At 28.1% G+C, this 13,599-nt stretch overlaps 1 long non-coding RNA gene across 1 annotated transcript in view; it reads left to right on the top strand.

Annotated features, from left to right (window-relative positions):
* The window catches only part of LOC139426938 (uncharacterized), a 121,503-nt gene that overhangs the window by 89,827 nt on the left and 18,077 nt on the right, over nucleotides 1–13,599 (top strand). The gene's annotated exons all lie outside the window — the stretch shown is intronic.

Below are 13,599 nucleotides of genomic sequence, written 5' to 3'. Positions count from 1 at the left end.
GCCTTTCTTTTTGAAGTAACGAGGCGGTTTCTATTTAGATGATGAATTTTTATAAAAGTTCTTAACGACAGAATAAACGTATTGCGGTTTTATATTAACTGTGTCATTTCGGAATCCATTCTTTACATAGTTGTTCATTCACTTTAGGGAACATGCGGAAAATTATATTTTTTCCTTTTGTTTTTCTATCAAACTTTTTTCAAGTTTCAATCGCGCAAACTGGTATTTCGATAATAGTTATAAATTCTTGTAAATTCACTGCAAAAACTGAGGAAAGTCAAACAAATGTCTTAGAATATCTCGCAAAAAGAAATGCTCCAATATTAGTTAGAGCTTGTAAGGCCGAACCCTCCGTTCTTGAAGTAAAAGTGCGAGCCTTGCGCCAAAGTGACGTCACTAGAGAAAATCCGAGGATTGGCGCGGCGAGGAGGAAACCAGCAAGGAGTGAACCAGCCCTTCTATTCTCTGTAGCCCTGGGCTAAAATACTCTATCCATCCATTGAGGAGCAATGCATCTTCTTGGTGTCTTCTTGGAAGCCTTGTTTATTTATTTAGTCAGTTTAATCCTAGTATACGTTGCACTGTAGATTTGGCAACAATGGCGATGTACGGGAGGGCAATAAATTATGCAATCTGTGATTCTAGATTTGACAAGATTCAGTGTGTTATTGCTTTTTTGTAATTTCGCATTTGCATTTTGGAATTCGGGGTGTGATTTTGTGAAAGCTTGCCTTTTTATCATGGTATGTTTATGTATTTGTCATTTCAAGGTTACGATTTTATATGTTCTTTCTTACGTTAATTCGACGACCTTCCTTATATCAGAAAGGTTCTGGTTTCGAATGCCGGGCAAGGCACGGTTGTTCTTTGATTCGTTGCACTATCTGTCTTTACTGTGGGAGCATTGCTGGTCCACCTAACATGGTGCCTCCGAAAGAGTGGCTAACAAACTGCCCTTCAGATGCCTGTATGACCTAGGTCATTCTCCAGGTGGGCATTGAAAAAAAAACTCTATATCCATTCTTGGCGACAATTGTAAAAACCTTATTTCGGCGTTTGCAACAATTTGGCGAATAGCGACAACGAATCCTTTTTCAAAACCGATTTCAAGATATATAATTTTACCATTTATTTTTAATTTCTTACAGTTACACTAAAATGTATCTCTTTTTAGTTCTAGAATCTTATTTTTAACACCATTATTTTTTTAAACCATTCATAATTCGATGTGCGTTGTTTTAAGACAAAAAAGTTGAACAGGTGGACGACATTATAATAATTGAAGATATTATAATAATTGAAGTCATTAAAATTGATATTTTTAAATAAAAATTTTAATTTTAAGTCTCATCGAACGTCCCAAATCCCTTTTCGTTTAATCAATGGTTATGCAGTATTGCGTTCTTTGTTATAATTCTTTTATCATTTGTCCTCTAAATGTTATAAGTCTGATTAGCCATATGACATTGAATTTGATGCATCGGATTTTAGTGCTTAATTATTCTTGTAAACTCAAGGTTATAGGCTCTACATCTTAATATTTATTAATAGATTCCCACCCATGCAAGTCACATTTGATTATTATACTGTGGTGAACAAAACTCAACAAGGAAAGACAAGAAAAGTAGAAAGCAAAATTTCAGAATAGAAAACATCATCTACTCTATAATTATGATACAGAATAAAATAAAATATTATTCTACTGTTTATACTTTGTCAGGAGCATTCTATCCATGCGAGAAATCTGTTTTTAATTGTAGATATGAATACATAACAGAAACTTAGGTATATCTCAGTTACTTTACTTAATAGTGTTCATCGTTGTTCAAAGAAAATGAAATGTTTTTGAAATGCAGTTTGAATGCTTTTAACTCGAAATTCTTTTCAAATGCAATTTGATTGCTTTTAACTCGAAATGCTTTCGAAATGCAGTTTAAATGTTTTTAGCTCGAAATGTTTGAGAAACGTAGTTTGAATGCTTTTAGAGCGAAATGTCTGAAATGCAGTTTGAATGCTTTTAACTCGAAATACTTTTGAAATGGAGTTTGAATACTTTTAGTGCGAAATGTTTGAAATGCAGTTTGAATGCTTTTAACTCGAAATACTTTTGAAATGGAGTTAGAATGCTTTTAATTCGAAATTTTTTTGAAATGTAGTTAGAATGCTTCTAATTAGAAATGCAGTTTGGATGCTTTTAATTTGAAACGCTGTCTGAATGCTTTTAACACTAAATGCTTTCGAAATGCAGTTTAAATGTTTTTAGCTCGAAATGTTTGAGAAACGTAGTTAAAATGCTTTTAGAGCGAAATGTTTGAAATGCAGTTTAAATGCTTTTAACTTGAAATGCTTTTGAAATGTAGTTTGAATGCTTTTAACTCGAAATGCTTCTGGAATGTAGTTTGAATGTTTTTTAACTTGAAATGTTTTTGAAATGCAGTTTAAATGCTTTTAACTCGAAATGCTTTTGAAATGCAGTTTGCATGCTTTTAGCGCCAAAGGCTTGAAATGTAGTTTGAATTCTTTTAACATAAAAGGTTTTTGAAATGCAGTCTGAATGCTTTTAACTCGAAATGCGTTGAAAATGCAGTTTGAATGCTTTTAACTCGAAATGCGTTTGAAATGCAGTCTGAATACTTTTAACTCGAAATGCTTTTGAAATGCAGTCTGAATGCTTTTAACTCGAAATGCTTTTAAAATGCAGTCTGAATGCTTTTAACTCGAAATGCGTTTGAATGCTTTTAACTCGAAATGCTTTTGTAATGCAGTCTGAATGCTTTTAATTCGAAATGCTTTTGAAATGCAGTCTGAATGCTTTTGAAATGCAGTTTGAATGTTTTTAACTCGAAATGCTTTTGAGGAGCAGTTTTACTCGGTGTAAAGTTATAATTTTAAACTAAATAATATATCATGTTCGAAAGAAATTCCTCGCATTTATATATTATTTAACCCTTTGTCACCAGTGTCTCTTATATATACTTTTTTCTGACGCTCTAATTATAAACAAAAATATACATTTATGTATTTTTTAATTATAAAAAATAGTCTTATAGTTACTAAAAAAATCTTTTAGATCAACGGAATTGTATTTGTTCTAAAATAGAAAATCCAAAAAAAAAGCAGTTCGAAAAAATTTTGCTTAATTCATAATCAAAAATTTATTAATAATTGATATTATAAATTAAAGATAACTGAAAAATTGTTTTTATTAGATCTAAATAACTTGAAAATTTGATAAATTATTGTTTGGAAATTCCTCTGTATCTGATTACAATTGTTACTTAAATGTGTGGGACTATGTTTACCGACAATGTCGACCGTCATCTATATAAAGGTACCTCCAAATAGTATAGAGTTAACAAGTCTTATATACTAGTGAATTGGAATAGAATAATTATAGTGGTAACTACACTTCAAATGATTCAAGAAATGTTGAATATCAATCTAGATTTTAGCAGTTTTTTTGGTGCAAACGAACTAACAGGCTAAAAAGGAAAAATTCAAGAAAATTTTTTATAAAATTCTTAAAAAATACGTTTTTTTTTTCAAAAAAAAAATTCAATTTTTGACTTACACGTTACCTAATACGTAAAACGCAAGGCACAACTCTCGCAATTGATTTTTATTATGACATAAAAACTCATTTAAGTCTCTAGAAAAAGATGCTTCTTACAGTTTTCGTTTTTTTTCTTGTTTTTTGTTTTTGTTTTTTTTTGTTTTAGGTTTTACGAAAAAGTAATTATATTCCCCTTAGTCTACTAGAATATATTTTTTTATTATTTAAATGATACTTAAACATTAAAATAACTAAAAATAAACAGAAGCAAAAATAAATACTTGATAATACTTTTGATCCAAAAACTTATGAAAGTGGTAAACAATTACACATGACTGTTGGTTTGAGGACTTAAAATAAGCTGACTTTTACCACTTTCATAAGTGTTTGAAGCAAATGAAATTTATATACTTTCAAGATTTTTTAACACATTTGGAGAAAAATAATGCTCTGTTTGAAAAAAAAAGGAATGACAATGTTCAAATATCAATTAGAAAAACCTATATAGATATACCTATATGTATATATACCTATATAAAACCTATATAGATAGTGAAACCTATAGGAAGGACCACCTCTGTGTAGCAACTTACTCTATTTATGAACACTTTTGGGGGGCACGGAATTTTTTCCGTAGACTTTGTGTTAAAGAAAACCTTTAGGGGAGGCAGTCTCAGCGACCGAGCAAATAAGGAAACAGAAAAAATATCAAAATTAAAAATACTAACAAAAGAAATTAGATTCAAATGCATTCAAAATATTTGTGAGTAACTATGATTTAGTTTTAGATCTAGTTTAGTTTTAGAGCTTAAAGTTAGTTAAATTAAAAACGAAAGTTAATTTAGGAAAAACTACGCATCTCAAAAAAAACTCTCATTTTTTTTTAAGTATAATAATTTTTATGGTATAAAATTAAATACAACCTTAAGCAAAAAACATGATTGTTTATTTATTTGAAATAATGCTATCATTTATAATCGGTAAATTTGTTTTTTTTCTTCACATAATTATATATGCAGGAGTCATTTTTATTGAAGCTAAATTTTATTCATTAATCCGTTTCTCATTTCAACACCAAGAAAGTTACAGAGTAAAATCGATAACATTTGGAAGTCAATGGAGATAATCTCTAAGAACGACCGACCTCTATATGCGACCATTTTTCTGTGTAACAGAGACTGGTCGCTCCCGAGAGGTTTCACTGTAATGTTTAAACTGTAGAATAAATTTAGTTAAAATTTAAAAAAAAAAAGAATTCTCAGCAAGAAAATAGAAAATTTTAAAAGTTCAAGTAATCCGAATTTCCTTCTGCCTTAGTAATCTAGTATGCTATTCCTAATATTTTATTTTTAATATTTATAATTCCTTTTCCCCTTCATTCAAAGACATCTACAAGGAAAAGTGTTTCAAATTGGAAAAAAAAATATTATTATAATGCTTCAAAAGAAAATAAATATTTATCTAGAGAAATTTTCAGCGTCGATGACACCGAATTCGCTTCACGGAGCGTTTCAATCAGAATTCCTTTCAAATAAACCTAAAGTCTTATTATATAGAACACAGATCGATTGATAGAAAGTTATACAAAATACCCTAATAACTTTTTAATATACCGAAGAAAAATCTTTCAAAATTGATAGTTTGTTTGTATTATAACTCATATAATGAATCTAAACTTTAGAAAATCTGCTATTTTAATTTAATACAGATGATATTTTGTAGTATTCGAAACGACATTTTTAGTGTAAATTTATGAAAAGTACTTAGCTCAGGGTGGTAATTAATTAGTCCTACTTATATAATCTAGTTTCCTTATATATTGACTAATTAATATTCTGATTTTAAATGTTATCTAATTTATAATTTATTTGTTTACGAAAGCTGTTTGAAAATAATTAAGTATACTGTTTGATTTTCCTAATTAGTATCGAAATATTGCGCTTGGTATTTGAATCAAATAGTTTTGAAAAATTATTTTTAGAAAACATACTTTCTTTACAAAATGCAGGGATGAAAAGATTTAAGTTTTATACATGCAGCAGACCGTACCATGCTTTTAAAATTCAACGTTCCGGCTTCATTTTTTATGTCCATTAGAATATTCTTTCATTAAACTCTTCAACTGTTAGAGACATTTAATAAAAATATCAATTATTGGAATTATTTGATAATAGATAATAGTAAAAAATTGTATTTGACATTTTATTAGAGTAATAGTTATTATCACCATTTAATAATGGTGTTAATTATAGCCTTTGGATAAAGAGACTTTAGTAGGCATTTTAGCCCATTGACAAAAAAATAACTATTATATTCCTTTGATAAAAGTAATATACACAAGGTGTCCCAGGATTTCTTTAATAGTTTTATAACATTGAACAGCAGACCTGATTTCGAGTTTACGATTACCAATGTTTAACTCTGTAGCTTTGTAATTTTGAAACAAATCCAGAAGACAAGGGAACTCCTGCATGAAGTATACGGAGAAATTTGCCTTCGTGGAGGGCTTTTTGATGGAACTATTCAGCATTATCATATTGTTGCTTCATTATATTATTTTGCTTTTCACACAAAAACAAAGATTGGACCATATAAAAATAAAAGTTGAAAAAGAAATATAACCTGCGTATTGAAAATCTCAGGTAATTTAAAAATATTTAACTCATGTTGAATATTTGACCTCTAAATAAAATAAACATCAAAATTTTGCTTACTTTTTTATGTCAAAAAATACAGATTCTACAAATTAATTAGCAAGTTAAACTGTTTCTCAAGAAACTGCATCTGTAGCAATTTATTAACAAATATCAGAAATATTTAGATTGGTTATCTGTCCTCTATAGCCATCTATCCAAACTTACTTATGTTTTTCTGAAACAAATATTGTGGTCTAATTAACTACTTTCAGAATTTTAAATTTGATTAAAGGATTTATACATATAATATAACTATTTTCTTTAAATTAGGTATTAATAATTTATCTGCTCATGCTTTGTTATAAACAGTGTATAGAAAAATGAATTTTTTTTTATCATTTAGGTCATTAGCAATTAAGTTTAATCTCATTAACTAACATTATTACTGCACTTCCTTTATAAACATTAGCTGCTTTCACTAAAAACCTGATTTCAGCATAAAATAAGCTATCTTTTCCTGAAAAAAATGTCATTTCCTTTTTTTATTCATTTTATTACACAGAATTACAGAAAGGTTTTAAACCTTAAGTACGATATGGTTTTGTGGGAAACTAGTTACTTTTAAGACACTCTATCGTAAATCAAATTAAGTAGTTAATCAGCTGTCACCTATTCCTTATTCTCCGACAAATGAGTGGGTCAAGCGTAACATGAAGTTGGATTCTTTTTAAACGGTTTAAAGGCAATAAAATTTAAAAACTATTTTAACTCTCATAGTTCATTAAGCCTAACAGATTTTGTTCGTAAATGGAAAGAAAAAAAATTCTTTCCCAGACTTTATCGTTGATTTTATTTTTGTGACTATTTGTTTCTTCGTTTTAAAATTTTTGAACAGTTTATATTCAAGCGAATTTCCAAGTTGTACAAATTATTGGAAAAAAAAATAAGAGTTAAGGATTTGTATAAACTTCTTTAAAATTTTTATTTAGCTATGACAACTGTTTTAGATAAAAAAAAATGGGAGTTGTAATACCTTTTGTATAGTTTTATGATTGTTTCAAAAAGTGTCATACGAAAAAAAAATCACAAATATTTCAGTTTTACGGAAAATTTGTTTTTGTAATTTCATCATAAAAATTGCGATTTTTTAAATAGTAATTTTAGTTACTGAATCAAGAACAATAAGCTTATGCCTTTTCTTAAATAATAAATTTCAGTCATTACCCTCTTTAATTTTCTAAACAAATCAGGGATAATTTGTAAATTTTTATTAACTGATTGATTTCAAAAAGCAAAATGCTAAGTTGTATCAAATATTTAAATATTTCATACTTTTCATTGTTTTCTAATAAAAAAAACATTGAATACTATTATAAACTTAGAAAAATATATGTAAATAAATTAATTAATGAAAAAAATATAATGATATAAATAGCTTTGAAAAAAGATATAGTCTTTTTGTTTGATATTTTTGTTTATGTCTGAAATCAATACAGTAATAGTAATTATTGTTTTAAAAGATGACTGGGTCTTCATTTTAACCAATTTCAAACACGAAGAAAAATATCGAATGCTACAGTAAATCTATACATTGTAATTCTGTAATATTATTTGTTATAAAAGTAAACTTATTCACAGATGTGCTATTATTGTGCTAAAATAAAACTTGGTGACAAGTTGAGATTTCTTATGTTCTAGTGATAAATTTTAAAAAAATATTTATATAAATCAAAAAAATAATATTTATATGAAACAAAAAAAAATATTTATATAAAACACTAATTTCTAATCGTTACAAAAATACTAATTGTTATAAAATACTAATTGCTACAAAAATAAACGTATTGAGGGATGTTTTCTTTTAGTGTTAAAATAAAACTTGGTGACAAGTTGAGATTTCTTATGTTCTAGTGATAAATTTAAAAAAATATTTGTATAAATCAAAAAAGTAATGTTTATATGAAACAAAAAGAAATATTTATATAAAACACTAATTTCTAATCGTTATAAAAATACTAATTGTTATAAAATACTAATTGCTGCAAAAATAAACGTAGTGAGGGATGTGCTCTTTTAGTGTTGAAATAAAATTAGGTGACAAGTTGAGATTTCTTATGTTCTAATTATATAATAATCTATGTTTATATGATATATCATATGTTATTATATTATATGCAATTATATGATATGTTCTAATTATATGATTTCTTATGTTCGAATTAATAATAAATTTAAAAAAATAGTAATATTTATATTAAAAAAGTAATTATATAAATAAAAATAAAAACTTTTAATACAGCAAAACAGACACAGCAGAATTGAATGTACAATAATAATAATAATGATAATATTAATAAATGACATAAGGTAAAAAACGCATAAAAGAGTACATAGGCAAGGAAAATATTCTAATTATTTTTTTATAGTCTGTTACGTTTGTTTAAAATTGAAGTTTGGTGTAAAATACAACTGATTATTTGTTTTAATTATTTTCCGCTCAAAGAATTTGATGTTATAAAATAAATGGCAAAAAAATCATTTAAAAAAATTAATAGCAAAATCAAAAATAGGCGTTAATGATAATAATAACAATAATAATAACTAACAAATTAAGGTAAAAAATGCATGAAAAACTAGAGCACATGCAAGAAGAATATTTCCTTTCTCGTCTGTTACGTTTCCTTAAATTTGAAAATTTAGACTAAAAATACAACTGGTTATTTATTTTAATTATTTTCTTCCCAAAGAATTGAATGTTATGATAAAATAAATAGATTACGATCACTTAAAAAAATTAATAGACAATAAAAAGCGCAAATGGCTTAGATAATAGGTGTCAAAATAGTCACATACTTTCATTCCTTTGTTTGTAAATTTTATAAAAAAAAATCGACTTAAAAATAATCAGAAAGTGCTGTTAAAGTGACAGATTGTGCTTCATCTTAATTACTTCCTGGTACACAAAAAAAACCCACATACCATGAAGTCATAACGCTTCCAATTCTTCTTCTTTAAAAAAATTACGAATAACAACGCTCCATTTAAATAGTCGAGTGCGATGCTACTGTTAGAAGTGAAACTTTTATTAAGGCTACAAAATGAAAAAAGAAACACAGAACAGTTGAGAGAGCAAATTTGATCTACGAGTATTTCATCTCCTCTTGGCGAAAACATTACATTTGCGAGCGCTGATGTATTATTTCTAAGTGAGTTAGTTGTTCTTGCAGCGAATGCACACTAAAAGTCTTGGTGGTTATAATGAAATTTTTGCAATAATAGCTCTAAAATTTGGCAACAATACAGCTTTAACCCAGACAAAAGAAAATTGCGTTGTATGCTTTGGTATCACATCACCCAACCATGGCCAAGCTGAGATTCATTTGTATCAAAATCAACAGCAACGTTAAAACAACGTTGATACACCTGCGGTTCCCAAATGGTGTTCCTCGGTACCCTAGGGTTCCTTGGAAGAGTTAAAGAAGTTCTAAGAATCCAGATATTTTTAAATTTATAATATTTTAAAATTTGTAATTATATTTGGATCTACTGAATAATCAATTATTTATGACGGTTGTCTCGACGAAATTTCTTGAATGCCAATGAAAAGAGATGACAATTTTTAAAAAAAAGAAAATTCGTATTTTTTCTAACATTGTATTGAATAAATTTTATTAAAAACATGCATTAATGAAAATTTGTGTAAGTATTTCCCTTCGCACATAAGATAAAGATAAGATAAAATATTTATGCAATATAAAATAACAATATTTATTTTAGAGTGCATATGAGCACTGATTCTTAAAATAAAATTAGTTTGTAAATCAAACATAGGCATATTAGGGCTTATTCGAACAGAAATTCACATTGTAAAATCAATTAATGCAGTTCTTATATTTTTAAAAATTAAAATATAATTATCTTTATTGCACAACTAAAAATATGTATATTTTATTGGCGATCGCGAAAGTTTGGCGTAAGATTATTATTTAATTTTAAGTACTTAAATTTAAATTATGCTCTTTAACTCGTATATAAGCGCTTGAATTCCTGTAAACCCGGAATAAATTCACACAATTGTTTGGGTTGTTGATCATTATATTCAGTGAGACATTGCACCACAGTTATATTCAGTGAGATATTGCATTTTCGACGCAGCAGCTCTTTTAAGTTTTCTTTATAACGAAAACCAAAATTTGGCTCATTATATTCAGTTTCAGCTTATATGTGTACATCATAAACTTAAAGCCGGACTAGATTAAGTTCCAGGATTGATATCAGGAATAAAACTTGATTGAAGATTTTTAATGCTGTGCAACTGTGAAAACATTTAGTTCCTCTAATTAAATCTTTTAAAAATAAAACAGTTAACACGTTCACAATTGTATTTATGTATCTTATAAAACTGGGGTTCCACCGAGAGAAGGTTGATCATTTAGGGCTCCGTAGCCGAAAAAAATTCGAAACCTCTGGGACACGATTAAAATTTTGATTTGTTAACTGTAATAGGTGGAAACGGTCGATAAACAATTTTTCTCACAGTTAAGAGTTTAAATACCATCCTTTTTAAAGGCTATTTGACTGTGTTGGTTGAATCTGGTATAATCAAAATTAAATAGTTATTTAATCATTTTTTCCCGTAAAATTTCTAGCAGTGTACAGTGCCCAAAAAAGAAAAAATGGACCACCCTGAATAACTTTTAATCTAATGGTCGGATCTTCACGTTCTAGGACTCAATCTTAATGGTTTCAGGGGGAGACCTCAAATATGCTAATTATTTAGTGCAGACGATATTTTAAGTTACAAAATAAGACTCAAAAAATTTTCTTTCTCTGAATAAACATACGTTCTTTTTCCAACAGATTCGGATTTCTGACCCCCAAAATATAGGGGACAGCCGCGATCTGGAAAATATGTCCCAATAAATCCCAATAGTTTGGTCAGGACAGGGGTCGAAAGCTTAGACCCTTTAAATCTAACTTGATTTTTTGTGTATTTCACTATATCTCGAGATCTTTTTTTGCAAATGAAATTTTTTTCTCCAATGGCAGGTACTGAATTTGAATCTTTGCCTATGAAGACGCCGGAATTGTTACTCATCTTGCGTTACCCAGTGGGAACCTGTGAACCAAAGTCACAGAGGCGAACATTACCCACGCCATACTGCCACAAACCCGTTTATATGGTGGGATACATTCACACATCACACACACAACAGAGGACAGCACAGATAGAGAGAAACATCCATGCCCAGAGCGGGATTCGAACCCGCAGCCAATGGCTTCGCAGTCAGGCGCGCTAACCGCTCGGCCACCTGGCCGGCAAATTGAAAATGTTTTGCACATAATTACGCACACGTTTGTCCATGCAAAGAAAAACAAATTTTTAAAATATTTATTATTTTTTACTATTTTATTTAATTACAATCGTAAAAAAATTGAATAAGAGGGCATAAAATTTTTCACATTAAAGTTTGTAAATTTATATGGCAAAATACGAAATTTAAGCGAAATCAGTCGAATAGTTTCTGAGAAAACGATTTCTTTTTTAAAAAAGTAATATATTAAAAATTCGATTTTCCTGGAACTATTCAAATGATTTTAGTGGAATTTTGTATTTTGTTATTTGAAATTCCATACTTTATAAAATGTATTTTGCTATTTAAAATTACATATGAAAAAAAAAATTATACCTCACAAATCAAATTTTTTTCGATTATTACTAAATAAAATAATAATAAATTTTTATTTTTTACATGGAAATATCTTTGGGCAAATTAAAATTATAATTGGGCGCAAAAATTTTTCAATTCGCTTAAAAAAGCTCCCGAAATATAGTTAAATACGCAAAAAATTTAATTAATATTAAAGGGGTCCAAACTTTGGACCCCTCTCCTGACCAAACTATTAGGGCCATATTTCCCAGATTGCGGCTACCCCCGATAGCTTGGAGATCAGAAATCCGAAACCATCGAAAAAAAAGGTGTGTTTATTCATTTTTTGCGTCTGATTTCATAACTTAAAATATCGTTTGCACTAATTAATTAGCATATTTGAGATTCCCCCTTGGATCCCTTAAGATTGAGTCCTAAGATCTGATGATCATTAGAGCAAAAGTTATCAAGGATGGTCCGTTTAGTTCTTTGCGCACTGTGCGACGGCAAGCAATTATCTCAGAAAAACAAAAGACTTCCGTAGTTTGTAATACAGAAATAGATTCCTAATTTAATGAGGCATCGAAAACGAACACCAAATTCTCTGAATTTTTTATCAAAGCAAAATTAATTAATTAAAATTAAGAGGTTAAATTAACGTGGTGTAAGATTAACTGCAAGTGATGCTAAATGCTCAGTTTACACGTTTTTTCAAATTCAATGATCATTTCTTGTTCATATCTTTTCAACTTAAAAAGACACATCTCAAAAGTTATAGTTTTTAATAGCATAAAAAAAATTTTACAAGCATATTTTACTTTAATTTCTCCTAGAAGCAGATTTTTTTTAAGGCTTTGATGCACTAATTTTTAAATAAATGATAAATAATTAAAATGCATTTCTTTAAACATAATACAAAGGTGATTTTTAATGAATGAATAAAAAAAAATGTGGAAAACAAATTCAGATGAGCAATTCTACAAATAAACGCCAATTAGGCGGCCAAAACAAAAAAAATTTTTGGGGCGGGGGACACTATTTCTACATGAATTTTCTTCTTTTTTACACCCTAAAAAGGTAAGAAAAAATCGTGAGCATGAAATATTTTCTTTGTGACATACTTTAAATGTGACATACTCAGATAAATCTGAGCCATTTATTCAGATAAAACGATATTTACATAAATATAATATTATCATAATGCCTCTCTAAAATGTATTTATAGAGATTTCATACTATAAGATTATATTTTAGTATAAAAATTGGTGTTCATTTGTAAAATTGCTCATATGAACAATTCTACAAATAAACACCAATTAGGCATGACACTAATAAACACCAATTGCGTAATAAATGCAAATTAGGCGGCCAAATAAAAATTAATTATTTTTTTTGGGGGGGGGCACGCTATTTCTACATGAATTTTCTTCTTTTTTCCACCCTAAAAAAGCAAGAAAAAATATTGAGCATGAAATTTTTTTTTTGTGATATACTTTATATGACAAAATACCAATTTTAAATTTTCCCCGATTTTCTTCAATTTACGAACTTTGATTAAATTTTTTTATTTTTGTTTTTTGTACTAAAATATAACCTTATAGTATGAAATCTCTATAAATACATTTTGGGGAGACATTATAATAATATTGTCTTTATGTAAAAATCGTTTTATCTGAATAAATGGCTCAGATTTATCTGAGTATGTCAGAAAGAGTATGTCACATTTAAAGTATGTCACAAAGAAAAAATTTCATGTTCA

The sequence above is a fragment of the Parasteatoda tepidariorum genome, chromosome 10, assembly GCF_043381705.1.
Source record: "Parasteatoda tepidariorum isolate YZ-2023 chromosome 10, CAS_Ptep_4.0, whole genome shotgun sequence".
Classification (NCBI taxonomy): domain Eukaryota; kingdom Metazoa; phylum Arthropoda; class Arachnida; order Araneae; family Theridiidae; genus Parasteatoda; species Parasteatoda tepidariorum.
Note: the sequence above shows the minus strand (reverse complement) of the source record. Positions and strands in the feature narration are given on the sequence as shown.